Source organism: Gracilinanus agilis, chromosome 4 (genome assembly GCF_016433145.1).
Source record: "Gracilinanus agilis isolate LMUSP501 chromosome 4, AgileGrace, whole genome shotgun sequence".
NCBI classification, from domain to species: domain Eukaryota; kingdom Metazoa; phylum Chordata; class Mammalia; order Didelphimorphia; family Didelphidae; genus Gracilinanus; species Gracilinanus agilis.
In genome coordinates this window covers 7402183-7422076 of record NC_058133.1, presented here as the reverse complement: position 1 = coordinate 7422076, position 19894 = coordinate 7402183, and the positions used below count along the sequence as shown (strand labels likewise).

Sequence of the window (19894 nt, the reverse complement as noted above, 5' to 3'; positions counted from 1 at the left end):
GAGGAGGGATTAGGATTATAATAATATTTCATTCTGGTCTTCCTGACCACCTCTTCCCTTTCTACTCAGTACAGTAAGTTTTAGCAGGAAATAAGATTGCAAAGGGGAACCTGGAAGTCATGTACAAACCATCCCAAAGACCAAAGGGGCAAAATTTACAAATGTTGTCATATATTAACTAAATTTCACATCATGGTAATATGTGCCAAATCAAGGGAAATCCCAATCTAGGGGCTCTTTGTTCCACAATATGCAAGTTTGAAACAAAATCTACACCTCCACAGCTCCAGACCAGCAGAATATCAAAAACTTGCTGATAACTTTTAGATTAGGGCTTTGAAATCTTATTTATAACTCTGAGATTATTTGGACATGTTCATGAGCTAATCTCAAAGTGGCCCAGATCGGAGTTAACATTTCCCAAAGAAACCCTAAAAAAGTAAGACCTCTAATTCCTGTCCCCCAGCTTTCTCCCACCTTTATTGATATGCCCCTGAGAGCTCCTAACTCTAATCCAGTTATGTGAATGATGCTCCCTGCCTCTCCCCTTCCCCATTCTTCCCCAACTCATCTGCTTGTTTCCTCCCTCACTTTTCACCACTTCTCTTTGCGCTTTATTACTGGTTCCTTCATTGTTTCCTGCTGCCAGTTGTAATCTTTCTCAGTGAGTATCCAAAGATGAGGAAGGGTAGAGCAGAGTTAGGAAGTGCCAGAAGGCCAGAGGACCCGGGGTGGTGGGGCGGAGGGCGTCAGCTCGGCCCCGCCCGATTTCGGAGCCACAGCCCGTACAGCCGGCTCTCACCTTCGCTCAACTCTCGGCCCGAAAGGTTGAGCTGTCCGCTCTTCCGCGCCGCCTTCAGCAGCCCCTGTGGAACAACAGCGCAGCTGTCACCCCGTTCATGGTAAAAACCCGAGACCAGCTTCTTTGGCCGAGACATGTTGATGCTCCCGCCTCTGCCAGGGTCGCCTTCCTCCAGCCTTGTGACGTACAAACGGCGCGCCGCACCGCTCCGCATCCCGCCCTAACAGTCTCGCGCCACATCTCGAAGGCCCCACCTGACCTGTCCTGTGACGTACAATCTACGCGCCCCCGCTCCACCACCTCTAGCCGGGACGTACAAACTGCGCGCCCCGAGCCGCATTCTAAGGGAAGGGAGCGTCACCCGGACGTGGAGCCCGCACGCGATGACGCATTGGTTGGCGCGCCTGTGACGTAGCCAACGGCGTCGGGGACCCGGAGGGAGGGAGGCAGGAAGGAGGATTCTGGAGAGGTGCCGGGGCTGACTGCGTGTTCCACTGAGCCAGCGTCCTCCTTAGGTAAGCGGGCGTAGGGACCGGGGACCGGAGGCAGGAGACCGGGGACTAGGGACTGGGGAGAGGGGGCGGGTAAGGGCGCCTAGGCCTTCTGCGGACGAAGGCCGGGGAGCGGAGGCGGCCTATCGGCGGGAGAAGGCTCCGCCGAGCGCGCAGGCCCCAGGCCGCGCCGAAGGCCCGTGGCCACCGTGCAGGCCTGGGTCGGGAGCGGACAAACGTCTAGGTGTCCCTGGACCCCGACTTTTTCTCTCCGTTTCTATCTTAGCGGGGTCAGGGGTCGGGTCTGGGGGCGAGGGTGCGCAGGGCCTCAGAACTCCCCTCCCGCCGAGGAAGGTCGCCGCGGGCCCACAGGAGGCGCTGCTGGGGCCTCGCTCCCGGGCCAGGCCGCTGGGCTTCACCAAAGGGGTGTAGACGTGTCCGAGACTGGCTGGAGAGAGGACTTGGGCCCGGATGTAGGGCAGACGCTTCCTGACTGTCTCCTGGGGGCGAGCGCTGCGCCGGAAACTGCCCCGGGCGATGGCAGAAGAGCTGAGCTCTCTTGAAGCCTCAGGCCTCTCAGTTTCCTCATCTGTAGAATAGGAGACGGCTAGATGAGGTGGCCTCTCACGGCATTCCTTTGACTCAGTGATTCGTCAGAGAGAAGGCAAACCCGAGATCTAAAGCGTGTGCCTTATTTAGCACCTATTGCTGGGAACCAGGCACGTCTCTGGGTTCCGGACGAACCACAAATAGCCCCTGCCCTCCTGGAGTTGATTATCTAGTCCATTGCCAGTCAGTCGACCACTAAGGAAGGGCCTATGTGGATGAGGCACTGTACTAAACAGTGGGAATACAGTCTCTGCTCTCAAGGAGCTTGTAGTTTAATGAGAGAGACCACGTGCAAACAAATATAGACTTGGCAAGTTATCAACAGGAAAAATAGAAAACTAGAGGGATTGGGAAAGGCTTCCAATAGAAGATGTGATTTTAGTTGGAAAGCCATGGAAATCAGGTAGATGAGGAGGGAGAGCATTTAAAGATTAACACTGTGAGGCAGTGAGGTAGCTCTGTGGTTAGCAAGACAGGAGGTCCTAGGTTCAAATTTGACCCCAAACTTTCTAGTTGTGTGACCTTGGGCAAGTCATTAATTGCCTAACCCTTCTGCCTTGGAACTAATATTTAGTTCTGATTTTAATACAGAGGGTAGGGGATTTTGTTTGTTTGTTTAAAAGCAAACTAAGACAGTGGGGGATTGACTTGCCTAAAATCTTACAGACAGCATTGGGAAACAGCTTAAACTCAGGCCTAACCAGTAACATGATTTGTGCTGCAGTTTCCCATTATTCCCTTTCAAAAAGAAGTGCAAAAACACACAAATACACAATTAAAGCTCTCCACAAACTTGTCTCTAAGGCTAAAATTTGGGATAAAGAGATTGTTAGACAATTAAAATATCATTAAGGCTGGAAGGGGGAAAAAACCTTTCTTATACTCTAATTTTGTTAGTATACCTTTTTCACTTCTAATACAGAAAAAAATGGCTTTTTTGTAGAATTGCAGATATTGTTATTAGAAATTAACGTTTTCATTACTGATCTTGAATTACAATATAGTATTGAGAAAATGGTTCAATTTAAAGAAAAATACCTTGCTTCATTTGTGACACCGAGCAATAGTTGAAGGTATTAAGTAAAATTTTTTTACAAGTTAATTGATCCCTCTTCTCCCTCCCTATAATTCCTCTTCTAAAAATTGTTGTTATACTTATATGCTCTGTGGAGAAGTCAGAGATGTCCTGAAATGATACAGCAAGGTGGGGAAAAGATATTGCCCTCCTCGAACAGCATGTAAACCCTTTGAGGCCAGACTTTAGTTGGGTATTGTCTGGACTGTCCTCTCTGAATGTACAATTTCTATGACTGGATAAATCACATAATTTCCCTAAGCCCTAGTTTCCCTACCGTGAGAGCTGAACGAGATAGGCTGTGAGGTCCCTCGCAACTCTACAGATGTGAGCATGCCCTCTTAAGACATATTCAATGTGTGACTATGGATAAGTCACTTAATGGTTCTGTACTCTAGGCAGCTTTCTCAGACTTAAGTTGTAGAAGCTTTGACTTATGTTAGAGAAAAGGGTTTCCTCACTGGAGATTCTCTATACCAGTGACGTCGAACCTATGGCACAGAGGTGCCAAAGATGGCACTCGGGGCACTCTCTGTGGGCACATAGACACACAGCCACCACGCGCCCCTCCTTCTCCCCACCCCCCCACCCCCCAGTTCATTGATAGAAAGGCAGAGGGATTTGGATAGAGCTGCTTCCTTCCCCCTCTCCAATACCCCATGACATTTTTTCATATTACCCACCCCTCTGCCCTGCAGCCCAGTGGGAGTACACAGGGGATAAGGTGGGCTGCTCACAGGCTGGAGGGAAGAGGAATGCTGAGGCCACCACCCACCCCACCCTCTTCACCTGCACTGAGAATATTTCTCACATGACCCACCCCTCTGCCCAGCATCCCAATGGAAGCACTTCCTCCCTCCCCTGTGTGGGGTGGGGGTAGGGGGGAAGGAGCAGGCATCACACCATCTCTAAAAAGTTGGCCTTCACTGCTCTATACCAACGAAATTGGTCCCTATCCCTAATCTCTGCACTTAGCATGGTGCCTGAATACACACAAGAAGCTTTTATTTAATGTTGATTGATTCATTAGGGCTGAGTTCAGGGGCAGAAAATGGAAAGCATTGACTAATAATTCTAAAAATGTTACTGGTGTTTTGTTTTTGTTTAAGTAATGTTTTACCAAAGTAGAGGGTTTGGAACTTGTTTATATAGGGATGAAATAGTTTATCATTCAGCTGAATTAGTCATAGGAAAATTACCACAATTTTTGTATTGAGTTGATGGAAATGTTAACAGCTAGTCAGTCAGCTTGAATTGGTTTCCTTAGTGAAACAGGTATACTTAACAGCAATTAGCCCAGTGACTAAGTACTGTCATCTTGCAGTGTTTTATTTCAAGTTTTATTTAAACTACTTCTACATACCTGTAATGTCATCATACATTCCTTGTTTTGGAGTTTTTTTAACAGTTGCTCAACAATAACAACAAATCTTGATCTGCCTTTTTTTTTTCTTCTTGTAATGAGACTTCTCTGAATTTAGGTCAAAAAAAAAAACCTCCCTATTAATTGAAAGTTTTGTACCCTGGATATGGTATCTTAGTGTGTTATGGGAAAAAAATTTAAAGTAATATTTTCTTTTTTTCCAGTTTAAAAAAATAAAAACTTAGTAACCACCACCAACAACAAAAAGCATTTAAACAAATGCATTAAAAAAAATTTTATGCAAAACCATAAACACCGTATTGTTTACAACTTGTTTAAAATATGTAAAATATATGTGTACTAATAGAAATATCTTCTGCTTTTAAATTTCTTTCGGATTTGTTTTGATATTTTTATCTTGGTTTTGTGGCTTTTTAAATGTAATCCTAGTATGTATTTTACTCTCCTCTTTTCATCTCTTCATATATTTCCATTTCCTTTATTTTCTTTATATTTCCAATATTTGTCATTTCTAATAACATAAAACAATCCATGATATTGACATATCACAATCTATTCAGCCATTTCTCCCAATCATTCCCTTTGTGTTATTTCCAGTTATTTTGTCATAAAAACAAACCTTTCATGAATAGTTTCATACTGACACAGCTTTTTACCCTCACTAAATAATGCCCTTAGACCAAATCCTAGTAATGGGATCCCTAAGTCAATAAGCACGAACAGTTTCACAGCTCTTAATGTATATTTCCATCTTATTTTCTAAAAAACAATTCACAGATGCTCTATCAATATAATATTACTCCTATTTCTCCATGTTCCCATCTGCATTTAATGTTATCTGTTCAACCCATCTGGTTCTCAGTTAACATGCATTACCAGGGCCATATTTAACTAGATTGGTCCTTAGGCATCAGACACAATCTGTTGCCAGAACCATACTCTTTCCAAAACCAAATCTTTTCAGTTTTGTCATACCCATTGTTTCAATGCCACAACCCCCTCAGGGATCCAGGATTACTACCTCCATAGACTTTTGCATAAAATTTATGCCCTCCAAACCATTGTTGTCCACCAGAAACTATTTGGATTATGGGTCTTCTCAGGCTTAAATCTCTAATCCTCATGTAGGTATAGGGGGGGACTCTTCAGAAATCTATAATATTTAACTTAAGATTCTATTCCTTTTTGAGTTTGGTATCACTGGATGAGGAAAGTTACAGCCCAGGGTACAAAAGTTTCAATTAATATAGTTTTTTGGTTAAATTTTTCTAGTTTTGAGAGGGGAAAATCAAAAGTCCTTTATTATCTATTTCTATCTGTATCTCAGTTTTTTCCTTTAAAAATCTGGTTGTTTTAACTTGGTGCGTACAGATCCAATGTTGATAATGTTTCATTATCCATAATCACATACACCAATCTTTTCAATACAACCATTGTAGTTTCTTCTAACATTTAAAACGGAAACATGTTTTAAATCCATCCATCATTAATAACTGTTTCGAAATGTTAAAATTTGGAAGGGATATGAACTTCATGAATTTCTAAGTGATTGCATCCATAAGTTTTCATTTCAATATTTTTGTTTTCTCTCCAAATGGGGGGGGGGAGGATAAACTATTTCACCATAGTGGGGAAAATGTTAAAAGCCTTCCAGATATAGCTCTTAACCATAACACATTTAAATACAACTATATTTGAAGATGTCTGTTAGATTCAGTTTAAACCACCATTGACATTGTAAATATTTAGATTTATTTTAAAAACAACATTTTAATCCTTGGAATAGTTTTTCACCCAAGCATAAGCTGTTTCCAAGGTCTGAAGGGTGAAATTGACTCCTTGGGAAGGAGGTATTAAACATAGAAAAAAAAATTTTACATGAATTTTTTTTTTTGCCTTCCTCAATTAACTTTTTTAAAGTAGGTCATTAGATAAATTTTGACATTTTCTTTTGTAACATCAAGTACAATTCCTATATTGATGTGGGTTGTTAATTTGTGTTGTATGATTGTAATATATACACATGCACATAAACTAATGTTTTGTTTTGCATTCATATATACTTTTTAAGTTAAGGATTGAACCTAGCATTTCACTAGCATAGAAAGCTTCCCGATAAGGGGACTTCTACCAAAGCAGATCTGCACTTTTCTTTTTTCCAGCATAACTACCCAATCTGAAAGAAGTACCTAGAGGACAAAGGTTAAATGACTTGCCTATGGTCACTTCACCAGTTTGTGTTTAGAGGCAATACTAATAATTAACTAACCCATATAAACAGACTCTGGTATTTTTAAGAGTATAAAGAGGTCCTGATACCAAAAAATTTGAGAATCTTTACTTTAAAATGAATCTGAACAGAAAATGAAACTATTCAGAGAACATATTTTTGTGTGTTTTACTGATAGCTTGGGTCCCTTGTTTCTCATTTCCCAAAAAAGATCTTCATGTGAAAATTCAGATTAAACCAATCCTCCAAGTACCTTGTTTCTTTGATAACCACAAATATTGATACATTTTTACTTGTAGCCTCAAGGCGGGGAGACTGTGAGGTGCTACTTTTTCTATCTTTTTTTTCCCCTCTGATACACAACAAAGTTAACTAATTGTTCTGTGTCAGAATAAGAATATTAATTAGCTTGTGGCATTCATTCTTTTTCAGTTGATACAGAAGTCATTTGCTCTATAAGACATATAGATAGTTCCTTTTTTTTTTTAACTCATTAAGGGGAAATCTTTATTGTAATTCTCACATTCATCCCCAAGAATTTAAAAATGTATATGAACATCACAAAAATGTATGCCTTTTACGTAATGATTTTAGGTAGTTTTGCCTCATCTACTTTAAATACTAGTAAATGCTCCTCTCTGCTCACAGGCACCATACTCTTTTCCACCATAAAAAGTGTTGGCCCCGGCATTAAGAAAACCTTGGCTTTTCCCTTACATGTTAATGATTGTCTTTTCCACTTGAATGAAGACAAAAAATAGAACTTTCTAAAATGAAAGTTCTCTCAAGATGAAAATAAACTTTTTTGTTCGGTTAAGGAATCCCAAGTTTGTTGGGTTATTGAAAAAGTTCCTGGGGCTGCAGGAAAATCTAGTCAACAGACATTTATTAATCAACCTTTCTATCCAAGCAGGCACAGTGCCAATGCCAAGACAAACTCGCCTTCTATTGGATGCACACATAGACACACATAAATAAGTACAAAGTACAGACAAGCTCTGACTATCTGGCAATTTGGGTGAAGGGATCCAGCTTTCAGGAAAAGCCTAGATAGCCCAACAATCAGAATGCTGAGGAAACGTTTTAGGCAAATGTACTGTGGTGGGAGAAGGAATGTTCTGTGCAGGGGAGAGGAAGTAGACTGGTGTGACTACCCTGGGGAGCAGCCCCAAAGGAGGATGTTTATGTAATATAGAGAGGTTGGAACCAAGTCCTGAAGTGCCAAGTTTGTATATTATCTTTGAGACAACAGAAACCTATTCAGACACCCCTTACCCCTACCCTCCCCCAAATCCTCTCCAGGGGTAATGTCTGTCTGTCTGTCAGGCTTGTGCTTTAAGAGCAGTAGTTTTGAGCAACTGTTTGGAAAGTTAGTAGTTAGTCCCAGCCCTGGCAGTAAGGCTCTTGCCATGCAATCTGGCCAAGAATTCATGAAGGCCTAGACTGTGTCCTTGAGAGTACGGAAGGGAATGGAAGGATGTGAAAGATTGTGAAGACAGAATGGCAGGACTTGGACTTTGATTGTATATAAGAGGTTGGGGGTGGGGAGGGTCAAGGATGCCTTTGCACAAAGAGCTTGTGCTCAGAAGGGTCAAGTTTATTAGAGTAGCTCTAGATTTGTGTTGTAGGAGAAAGATCATCATGAATTCTGATTTGGACTTGTTCAAAAGTCCTGAACCTCAGTAATTTGGGGCCTTTCTCTCCCCTAAAGGATTTTACTAAGTATCCATGTAACCCTATTTTCCCTGGATGGTACTGGTCTCAAGAAATAAAAAGTACTTTTTTGGGTTTAAGAACTATGGTCATTATAGATAACTGAAAATATTCCCTCCCCCAACCCCCCATTACATCCTCCAGCCAAAATTTATGTTTATATAGTGTCTTTGTGTTTGTAATTCAGGTTTCTTACATGGTTTTTTGTTTCTTTAGAATGATTTCCTTCAGAAAAGAGGTCTCAAACCAATTTTAAGCTTTAATTTTAAAATTAGATTGCAATGTTTGAGAATAAAGTTAGAATACAGTCCTGATACCTTTTAGCTTTGAGCAAAACAAAATTAAGAGCAGAAATTTATAGCACCATGCCTCCAAAGCATAAACTTTTCTTTCTGGATTAAAAATTTGTAACATTATATAACTTGACCATTATAATAGGAGCATTAGAACTTCAGTCCTCTGTAATCTTAGAAATTAATCAACTCCTAAGCAATAAATGGATCCTTGCAGGTTGCATTGACTTACAAAATTAACATCTATGCTATATTGTAGTTTTATTTTGTTAAACATACCCCAGTGACATTTTTGTCTGGTTCTGGCTGCATTTAGTTTTGTTGGCATGAGTTTGACACCTCTCCTTTAAAAGATGTCTGGATCCTTTGGGGAAGGGTGGGAAGGAGACTTTACTAAGATTATTTCTTTATCCTGCAAATGAGGAATATTATTTTTAAAATTAACCATATTCATTATTGGCTCAAAGAAAGTCTAAAAGCTAACAAATATTTAAATTTGCCATTCAAACCAAGTTCATTTCAGTCCTTGAAAAAATGTGTAGTTGACTTGTTTCCTTAGCAAAGGAGGCCCTTTCTATTTTCCTTTCAATTACCCTCATTTTCTCTTGTTTCTTGGCTCTCCTTTCCCACCCCCAACCCTCTTTTCCCTGGGTGGGACCTGGATAGTCATAGCCTCTAATCAAGAGTTAATTATTACTTGAAACTAACAGTAATCCATACTTTTTTGAGACTTGGGGAAGTTGAAGCCCAGAGAAAACAAAGGGTTCTTAAGAGTTTCAAAATTCTTCGAAGGGAGGATTTGCTTTGTTAGATGAAATTGTTGAGTAAACTCTGGTTGTTTGGGCCTTGGGCATTTTGAGAGACACTTTTATTTTAGCCATTCAGGCCACAAGAACCAACATTTATTTAGCACTAGGTGCCTAGTAATCCCTAGTATTTTAACAACTTCTTTCCATTAAGACCATGGCCAGTAGCTCCCCACTCAGAATAAATTATGTTAATATTCTTATTCTAAATTGTCATCATTATGGTAGCATTCCATGGAAATTTTTCATCAAATAGAAATATATGCATATCGATAATATTAGAAACTATTAAAGTTCAGAATGATACCTAGTTAAAATTTTTGATAGTTACAACAGTGTAAAAGTGAAATTTGGGAAATGCCATCTAAAAGTATATATATTTCCTATGGACACGTAGAAATTATCAAACTACATTTCCCGTGGTCCAAAGGGTTTCCGTTTCCGGTTCTTTGGGCGTGGGGACGCCTGTGTCTCCACGCAGAGAAGAGTTTATAATCTCCTGGGTTAGGGGGGAGTGGTCTCTTGGCTAGCAGGCTTGGGGAGAGATGAGAGGTAACAAAATGGAGGCGGCAGTTTTGAATTCTTATAAGCGCGTGGTCTAATGACTTTATCAAAATGGCTTTAATTAAAATACTAATTTATATTATATCAGCCTTTATTAATTTTCATATTTATAACACTTAAGGGTTCGAGTTAGAATAGGAATTCTTAAGCACAAATTAAATTTTTTAAAATATTTTTGTAACTGTAGTTCGATGTAATTTCCTTACCTTTGTAAATTAAATATTTTATTTTGATGCACTTTGATGCACCTTGTTTTGAAAGAGGGTTCTGCCACTTGTCACTAGGCTGCTAAAAAAAGCCCACGACACAGAAAGGTTAAGAATCCTTGTATAAAAAGTCTTGTTGAAAATACCATTCCATTTTCTATCCATGAAAATTAATAACATTATAAATCCCTCTTACTACTTAGGAAACTATAAGTATCTCTAAAAGTTTCATATTAATGTGAAGCGTGGCATTTTAAATGGTTTGGGTTTTAATTAATTTTAAAACAAACTGAGAAATTGTGTTAGACAGAAAGGTCTGATATTCCCTTTAGTGCTGCAGTTCAAATAGTTTGAGTGTGTACCTTTGCAATGCTCATTTGTTTATAACTAAGTTTATAACTAAAAAAAGAAGCATTCTTCCTCAGCAATCAATACTATAAGCGTGCCCTCTATAATTTACTCTAGGGAGCAGCTGGGTAGCTCAGTGAATTAAGAGCCATGCCTAGAGACGGGAGATCCTAGGTTCAAATCTGGCTTCAAATATTTCCTAGCTATGTGACCCTGGGCAAGTCACTTACCCCCATTGCTTCTCCCTTACCACTCTTCTGCCTTGGAACACAGTATTGATTCTAAAGTAGAAGGTGAGGGTTTAAAAAAAAGTTTCTTTTTTACTCTATATACTTTTGATTTTTTTTAAACATAGGTTCGGGTTGGAATGCCAGATATAAAGTGACTATGTATAATGTATTTTTTCTAGAAATTAACTGTGTGATCTGTTAACTAGAAATATATCACCTGCAACAAACTTAATTTTGATCGTATTAATAAAACCTCAGTAGGGTTGACATTTTTGTCTTCTCTATAAAGGGAATTATTGCACATATGTAGTAGATGCTTAATAAGAAATAGTTGGACAGGTATTTGACTCCACCCCTCTCCCCAAATCATACACAAGAAAACAGAAAGCTAGCCCTTGTAGGGATGGACATACTGTCATTTTGGGGGTACCAAAGTCACTTAGAATCGACTTCAGGACACTGGCTTGTTTCTCAGTGAGATGTGTAAAATAATTCTGAAGGTCATTTTTCACTCTCCTAAAATACTTTTTTTTCCAAGAAAAAAGCATAATCTCAAACGACATAACATTAAATTTATGTATATACCAGTAGAATTAAAATTAATAGAAAAAAATTCTTCTGAGGAGCTCTATTGCATTTGTTATGCTGTCTGATATATTTTTATACAGTTATAAAAAGATTTGCACACGGCCCCTTTTCAATTCAGATTGTATTTAAAAACTTTTAACTGGAGGGATATGTATTTTTTAAAGGTCACAGTGTCAGGGGATTATTAAGTGCTTGACTCATATCTTCCTCCATTTAGCATTCACCCTTTATTTACCACATAGCTACAAATGTAAAACAGAATCTGAACAGTGACATAGAAAAAGAACTTATTAACTTCTAGGAAATTTTTGGTGTAGTACACACTGACTTAAATCTATTTTGGCACCGAATAAGTCCATATTTATAGGATATGGGCAGGAGTAACTTATATGCCCCAAACAGACCCACCCTTTCCCCCCACCCCCTTTCCATTTTAAGGGGAAAATAAAGACATCTTGGGAATAATTTCCCTTTACCTTTTGTAACTTGCATATACAAATGGGGTGGGAGGGAGAAGAAAACTAGGAGACAAATAAATGTTCAAATACATGTTAAGTTTTTGAACAAAGCCATTGTCCTTGTTTTTTAAGGCCATTCATTTCTCTTGAGTTCTACTGGGCCCCTCGTTTAAAATGTGAGGGAATAAGGAAAGAAAACCTTAGCAGACTTAAAAATATGATTTATGTCTGAGAAATCAAAATGAATTTGTTTTCTAGACAGGTCTAAAAAGAAGAGATACATCCTTCCTCATTGCTCTGCATATTTCTAGAATAAAGACAGATCTGAAATGAATTATTACATCTACTTCTATACCTCTGCCCTGGCTGGCCTCTAGCCCTGGAGTGTCCATAGGCCAGATTCCACCTTGATTCCCTTCTGTCTACGCTGTGTCTTGGATGTGTGTTACTGTTTGCATGTTGTCTGACCCATTAAAATGTGAGCTCATTGAGACCAGAGACCTTTTCCCTCTCCCTTTCTATATTCTTAGCCTTATGCCTGATGTATACAAAGTGCCTAATTCCAAAACCAATAGCTTTTAATCAATTAAAGTTACTAATCTGCCTTGCCTAATACAAGTTTCTCTTTGTATATCTCTGTGTGTGGACACACTTATCTTCTATGCCAATGGCTTCCACATCTCTATATCCAGCTTCAGACTCTTCCTCTCAACTTCAGCCCCACATGCCCAATTGCCTGTTGGATGTTTCAAACTGGATGTCCTGGAGTCATCTTAAACCCATATGTCCAGAATTTGATGTCATTGCTTCTCCCCCACATTAACTCTTTTCCAAACTTCCCTATTTCTGTTGAAGATATCACCAGCCCCCAGTTTCAAAAGCTCAGCATTATTCCTCCTCTCTCCCTTGTTTCCATGTCCAACTTGTTGTCAGTTCTTGCCAGCTATACTTCCACACCTCTGCTATCCAATCCCTTTTCAGTCATGTGGCCATTTCCTTAGTTCAGGGCTTTATTGCCCCTCACCCTAAAATATTGCATCAGCCTCCTAGATGGTCCCTGCTTTAAGTCTCTTCTCTGGTCTGTCCTGCACACCAATATCAAAATAGTTTTCATTAAACATATCTCTGACTACCCCCAGTGGCTTCCTGTTGCCTCCAGGCTAAATAGAAATTCCTGTTTAACTTTTACAACCCCTTGGCCCTAATCTTATTTATCTAGCCTCTTTGGATGTTGCTTCTGCTTCCCACATTCCAAGCTAGAGTCAAATTGGCTTTCTTTCAGTTGTTTCCCCTTTTTGTGCCTTTGCACTGATTGTCAGGTATTAGGAATACACTCCTTACTTACTTCCACCTCAGAAATTTCTTTCTCCTCCTCTAACAGGTAATTCTGCTAAAGACTTTCCAGATTCCCCTCAACTGCTAGTGCCCTCCCTTCCAGTCTATCTAGTATTTAACTACTTTGTATATATTTGTATTTATTAACGTTATATGTTTATGCTGTGTCTACTTCTATGTCTCTGTTGCCTCCCCTGTTACAGTGTGATCTCCTTGTGTATAGAATTGTTTCATTCTTCCTACTTGTATCCCTTTTGCTTACTTAGCCCAACGCATGGCACACAGCAAGTACTTCATAAATGTGTGAACATACTATTCCATAACTAGTTGAAATAGCAGGTACAATGTATAGACTTGCTCTGAATCCCTTTTGGAGGCAACCGTCACCAATGTGGGTAAGCTGGAATCCATGCTTGTCCTATCTGTGCCTGAATAGTTTGTATCTTTCATTTGTAGAGCATCCATTTAAGGGCACAGGATTCTTCAAAAAACCTCTATCTGATAGAAACTGCATTTTAATTTCATTGGATGAAAACTGTGTATTAGCAGGTGAGTTTGGCCTTTTTGTTTTTATAATGTCCAAAAGCTGGCATAAGTTTCTCATGCTCCTGGGATCATGCTAAATTAAATTCTAGGTAGTTACAGAGATAGAAACAAGGTCCTCCTCACCTCTGAAGCGAGTAGTGGTGTGGTTACATCATCCCAGAGACTATTGGGATGCCACTGATATTGTTAGAGCATTCCTCCAGGTTATTTTCAAGCAAATTATTGAAAGGTCTTTATAAAGTAGTTAAGCTACTGAGGTTACTTGAGGCAGAGGTGTCAAACAAGCCCCAGAGAGGCCCCAAAGCCGATTAAAATGAAATTGGTAAATAGTTAACAAAATCCATAAAAACAGTAGAAACCACGCTAACGTGTGGTTTCCTAAGTCAAATGCAGCCAACTGGCAGAGATCATTTGAGAGGGTGTGCGGGGCCTGTTTCTATCAGAATTTGACCTCCTACTTGTCAAGGTTCGATTTATTGACTGAAATGCCCATAGAGGAAAAGCACTGAGTTATAGGACACCCGCCTCAGAGCCCCCGAGGCAGCCGAAACCTTAGCGTCTTCCCATAAGGCTTTGGGGGTAATTGAACGATGAGCCCTAGAAGGTAAAATAAAAAACAGAATGTGTCACGACGTGAGGGGAAATAGCAATAACTAGTTTGGGAAGTGGTGGGAAAGACAGGAAACACCACCCCCATCCCTTATCAATCTGTCGGGTCAGCCGGCAACACCCCCTGTAAATCTGCGGGCCGGGCCGTGCACTTGGGGACAGGGGTGGAGGGCATCCGCGCCTAGTGAGTGTGGCCGGGTATGCAGATCCTGCCCTTGGGGAGCCTCCAGGCTAATGGGAAGGGGGGTAGGGGCTAGGGGTGTCTGGAACCTAGCGGAGGCCTGTAAATGCGTGCCAGCACCCCACCGGGGTAGCCTGTTGGCCCTGAGAGGCTTGGGCTTGAGTCCTCGTTCTGGTGACGTCAGTAGAAAGACGGCGCTCGTCCCCGTGACGCGGCGCGCAGGCTGGGGCCGCGCACGCGCCGGCGCAGGGCATTGTGGGACGCTACGGCCCTGCCCGAGCGAGTAGGGCGGCCGTTTGTTGTGGGCGTGCGTGGGCCTGCGCGCGGTCCGCGGCCTGGCCGGCCCTCCCTTGGCCTTGGTCACCCGGTCGTGGTTGAGCTCTCCCTCCCCCTCCCCGGGCGCGGCGGCGGCGGCGTTGGCGGCGGACCGAGCGGCTCCCCTCCCCCTCCCCTCCTCTCACTGTTGTTGTGTGTTTGATGTGTTAAAGCAGGAGCGAGCGAGGCCCGAGNCAGCCTTTATTAATTTTCATATTTATAACACTTAAGGGTTCGAGTTAGAATAGGAATTCTTAAGCACAAATTAAATTTTTTAAAATATTTTTGTAACTGTAGTTCGATGTAATTTCCTTACCTTTGTAAATTAAATATTTTATTTTGATGCACTTTGATGCACCTTGTTTTGAAAGAGGGTTCTGCCACTTGTCACTAGGCTGCTAAAAAAAGCCCACGACACAGAAAGGTTAAGAATCCTTGTATAAAAAGTCTTGTTGAAAATACCATTCCATTTTCTATCCATGAAAATTAATAACATTATAAATCCCTCTTACTACTTAGGAAACTATAAGTATCTCTAAAAGTTTCATATTAATGTGAAGCGTGGCATTTTAAATGGTTTGGGTTTTAATTAATTTTAAAACAAACTGAGAAATTGTGTTAGACAGAAAGGTCTGATATTCCCTTTAGTGCTGCAGTTCAAATAGTTTGAGTGTGTACCTTTGCAATGCTCATTTGTTTATAACTAAGTTTATAACTAAAAAAAGAAGCATTCTTCCTCAGCAATCAATACTATAAGCGTGCCCTCTATAATTTACTCTAGGGAGCAGCTGGGTAGCTCAGTGAATTAAGAGCCATGCCTAGAGACGGGAGATCCTAGGTTCAAATCTGGCTTCAAATATTTCCTAGCTATGTGACCCTGGGCAAGTCACTTACCCCCATTGCTTCTCCCTTACCACTCTTCTGCCTTGGAACACAGTATTGATTCTAAAGTAGAAGGTGAGGGTTTAAAAAAAAGTTTCTTTTTTACTCTATATACTTTTGATTTTTTTTAAACATAGGTTCGGGTTGGAATGCCAGATATAAAGTGACTATGTATAATGTATTTTTTCTAGAAATTAACTGTGTGATCTGTTAACTAGAAATATATCACCTGCAACAAACTTAATTTTGATCGTATTAATAAAACCTCAGTAGGGTTGACATTTTTGTCTTCTCTATAAAGGGAATTATTGCACATATGTAGTAGATGCTTAATAAGAAATAGTTGGACAGGTATTTGACTCCACCCCTCTCCCCAAATCATACACAAGAAAACAGAAAGCTAGCCCTTGTAGGGATGGACATACTGTCATTTTGGGGGTACCAAAGTCACTTAGAATCGACTTCAGGACACTGGCTTGTTTCTCAGTGAGATGTGTAAAATAATTCTGAAGGTCATTTTTCACTCTCCTAAAATACTTTTTTTTCCAAGAAAAAAGCATAATCTCAAACGACATAACATTAAATTTATGTATATACCAGTAGAATTAAAATTAATAGAAAAAAATTCTTCTGAGGAGCTCTATTGCATTTGTTATGCTGTCTGATATATTTTTATACAGTTATAAAAAGATTTGCACACGGCCCCTTTTCAATTCAGATTGTATTTAAAAACTTTTAACTGGAGGGATATGTATTTTTTAAAGGTCACAGTGTCAGGGGATTATTAAGTGCTTGACTCATATCTTCCTCCATTTAGCATTCACCCTTTATTTACCACATAGCTACAAATGTAAAACAGAATCTGAACAGTGACATAGAAAAAGAACTTATTAACTTCTAGGAAATTTTTGGTGTAGTACACACTGACTTAAATCTATTTTGGCACCGAATAAGTCCATATTTATAGGATATGGGCAGGAGTAACTTATATGCCCCAAACAGACCCACCCTTTCCCCCCACCCCCTTTCCATTTTAAGGGGAAAATAAAGACATCTTGGGAATAATTTCCCTTTACCTTTTGTAACTTGCATATACAAATGGGGTGGGAGGGAGAAGAAAACTAGGAGACAAATAAATGTTCAAATACATGTTAAGTTTTTGAACAAAGCCATTGTCCTTGTTTTTTAAGGCCATTCATTTCTCTTGAGTTCTACTGGGCCCCTCGTTTAAAATGTGAGGGAATAAGGAAAGAAAACCTTAGCAGACTTAAAAATATGATTTATGTCTGAGAAATCAAAATGAATTTGTTTTCTAGACAGGTCTAAAAAGAAGAGATACATCCTTCCTCATTGCTCTGCATATTTCTAGAATAAAGACAGATCTGAAATGAATTATTACATCTACTTCTATACCTCTGCCCTGGCTGGCCTCTAGCCCTGGAGTGTCCATAGGCCAGATTCCACCTTGATTCCCTTCTGTCTACGCTGTGTCTTGGATGTGTGTTACTGTTTGCATGTTGTCTGACCCATTAAAATGTGAGCTCATTGAGACCAGAGACCTTTTCCCTCTCCCTTTCTATATTCTTAGCCTTATGCCTGATGTATACAAAGTGCCTAATTCCAAAACCAATAGCTTTTAATCAATTAAAGTTACTAATCTGCCTTGCCTAATACAAGTTTCTCTTTGTATATCTCTGTGTGTGGACACACTTATCTTCTATGCCAATGGCTTCCACATCTCTATATCCAGCTTCAGACTCTTCCTCTCAACTTCAGCCCCACATGCCCAATTGCCTGTTGGATGTTTCAAACTGGATGTCCTGGAGTCATCTTAAACCCATATGTCCAGAATTTGATGTCATTGCTTCTCCCCCACATTAACTCTTTTCCAAACTTCCCTATTTCTGTTGAAGATATCACCAGCCCCCAGTTTCAAAAGCTCAGCATTATTCCTCCTCTCTCCCTTGTTTCCATGTCCAACTTGTTGTCAGTTCTTGCCAGCTATACTTCCACACCTCTGCTATCCAATCCCTTTTCAGTCATGTGGCCATTTCCTTAGTTCAGGGCTTTATTGCCCCTCACCCTAAAATATTGCATCAGCCTCCTAGATGGTCCCTGCTTTAAGTCTCTTCTCTGGTCTGTCCTGCACACCAATATCAAAATAGTTTTCATTAAACATATCTCTGACTACCCCCAGTGGCTTCCTGTTGCCTCCAGGCTAAATAGAAATTCCTGTTTAACTTTTACAACCCCTTGGCCCTAATCTTATTTATCTAGCCTCTTTGGATGTTGCTTCTGCTTCCCACATTCCAAGCTAGAGTCAAATTGGCTTTCTTTCAGTTGTTTCCCCTTTTTGTGCCTTTGCACTGATTGTCAGGTATTAGGAATACACTCCTTACTTACTTCCACCTCAGAAATTTCTTTCTCCTCCTCTAACAGGTAATTCTGCTAAAGACTTTCCAGATTCCCCTCAACTGCTAGTGCCCTCCCTTCCAGTCTATCTAGTATTTAACTACTTTGTATATATTTGTATTTATTAACGTTATATGTTTATGCTGTGTCTACTTCTATGTCTCTGTTGCCTCCCCTGTTACAGTGTGATCTCCTTGTGTATAGAATTGTTTCATTCTTCCTACTTGTATCCCTTTTGCTTACTTAGCCCAACGCATGGCACACAGCAAGTACTTCATAAATGTGTGAACATACTATTCCATAACTAGTTGAAATAGCAGGTACAATGTATAGACTTGCTCTGAATCCCTTTTGGAGGCAACCGTCACCAATGTGGGTAAGCTGGAATCCATGCTTGTCCTATCTGTGCCTGAATAGTTTGTATCTTTCATTTGTAGAGCATCCATTTAAGGGCACAGGATTCTTCAAAAAACCTCTATCTGATAGAAACTGCATTTTAATTTCATTGGATGAAAACTGTGTATTAGCAGGTGAGTTTGGCCTTTTTGTTTTTATAATGTCCAAAAGCTGGCATAAGTTTCTCATGCTCCTGGGATCATGCTAAATTAAATTCTAGGTAGTTACAGAGATAGAAACAAGGTCCTCCTCACCTCTGAAGCGAGTAGTGGTGTGGTTCCATCATCCCAGAGACTATTGGGATGCCACTGATATTGTTAGAGCATTCCTCCAGGTTATTTTCAAGCAAATTATTGAAAGGTCTTTATAAAGTAGTTAAGCTACTGAGGTTACTTGAGGCAGAGGTGTCAAACAAGCCCCAGAGAGGCCCCAAAGCCGATTAAAATGAAATTGGTAAATAGTTAACAAAATCCATAAAAACAGTAGAAACCACGCTAACGTGTGGTTTCCTAAGTCAAATGCAGCCAACTGGCAGAGATCATTTGAGAGGGTGTGCGGGGCCTGTTTCTATCAGAATTTGACCTCCTACTTGTCAAGGTTCGATTTATTGACTGAAATGCCCATAGAGGAAAAGCACTGAGTTATAGGACACCCGCCTCAGAGCCCCCGAGGCAGCCGAAACCTTAGCGTCTTCCCATAAGGCTTTGGGGGTAATTGAACGATGAGCCCTAGAAGGTAAAATAAAAAACAGAATGTGTCACGACGTGAGGGGAAATAGCAATAACTAGTTTGGGAAGTGGTGGGAAAGACAGGAAACACCACCCCCATCCCTTATCAATCTGTCGGGTCAGCCGGCAACACCCCCTGTAAATCTGCGGGCCGGGCCGTGCACTTGGGGACAGGGGTGGAGGGCATCCGCGCCTAGTGAGTGTGGCCGGGTATGCAGATCCTGCCCTTGGGGAGCCTCCAGGCTAATGGGAAGGGGGGTAGGGGCTAGGGGTGTCTGGAACCTAGCGGAGGCCTGTAAATGCGTGCCAGCACCCCACCGGGGTAGCCTGTTGGCCCTGAGAGGCTTGGGCTTGAGTCCTCGTTCTGGTGACGTCAGTAGAAAGACGGCGCTCGTCCCCGTGACGCGGCGCGCAGGCTGGGGCCGCGCACGCGCCGGCGCAGGGCATTGTGGGACGCTACGGCCCTGCCCGAGCGAGTAGGGCGGCCGTTTGTTGTGGGCGTGCGTGGGCCTGCGCGCGGTCCGCGGCCTGGCCGGCCCTCCCTTGGCCTTGGTCACCCGGTCGTGGTTGAGCTCTCCCTCCCCCTCCCCGGGCGCGGCGGCGGCGGCGTTGGCGGCGGACCGAGCGGCTCCCCTCCCCCTCCCCTCCTCTCACTGTTGTTGTGTGTTTGATGTGTTAAAGCAGGAGCGAGCG

At 41.2% G+C, this 19894-nt stretch overlaps 1 long non-coding RNA gene across 1 annotated transcript; it reads left to right on the top strand.

The window, feature by feature from the left end:
* Positions 1-1233: 1233 nt before the first annotated feature.
* On the top strand, positions 1234-14976 carry LOC123245612. Its single transcript, XR_006506117.1, has 3 exons — positions 1234-1317; positions 13589-13681; positions 14960-14976. It is a non-coding gene; the product is annotated as an uncharacterized LOC123245612 (long non-coding RNA).
* Positions 14977-19894: the final 4918 nt, after the last annotated feature.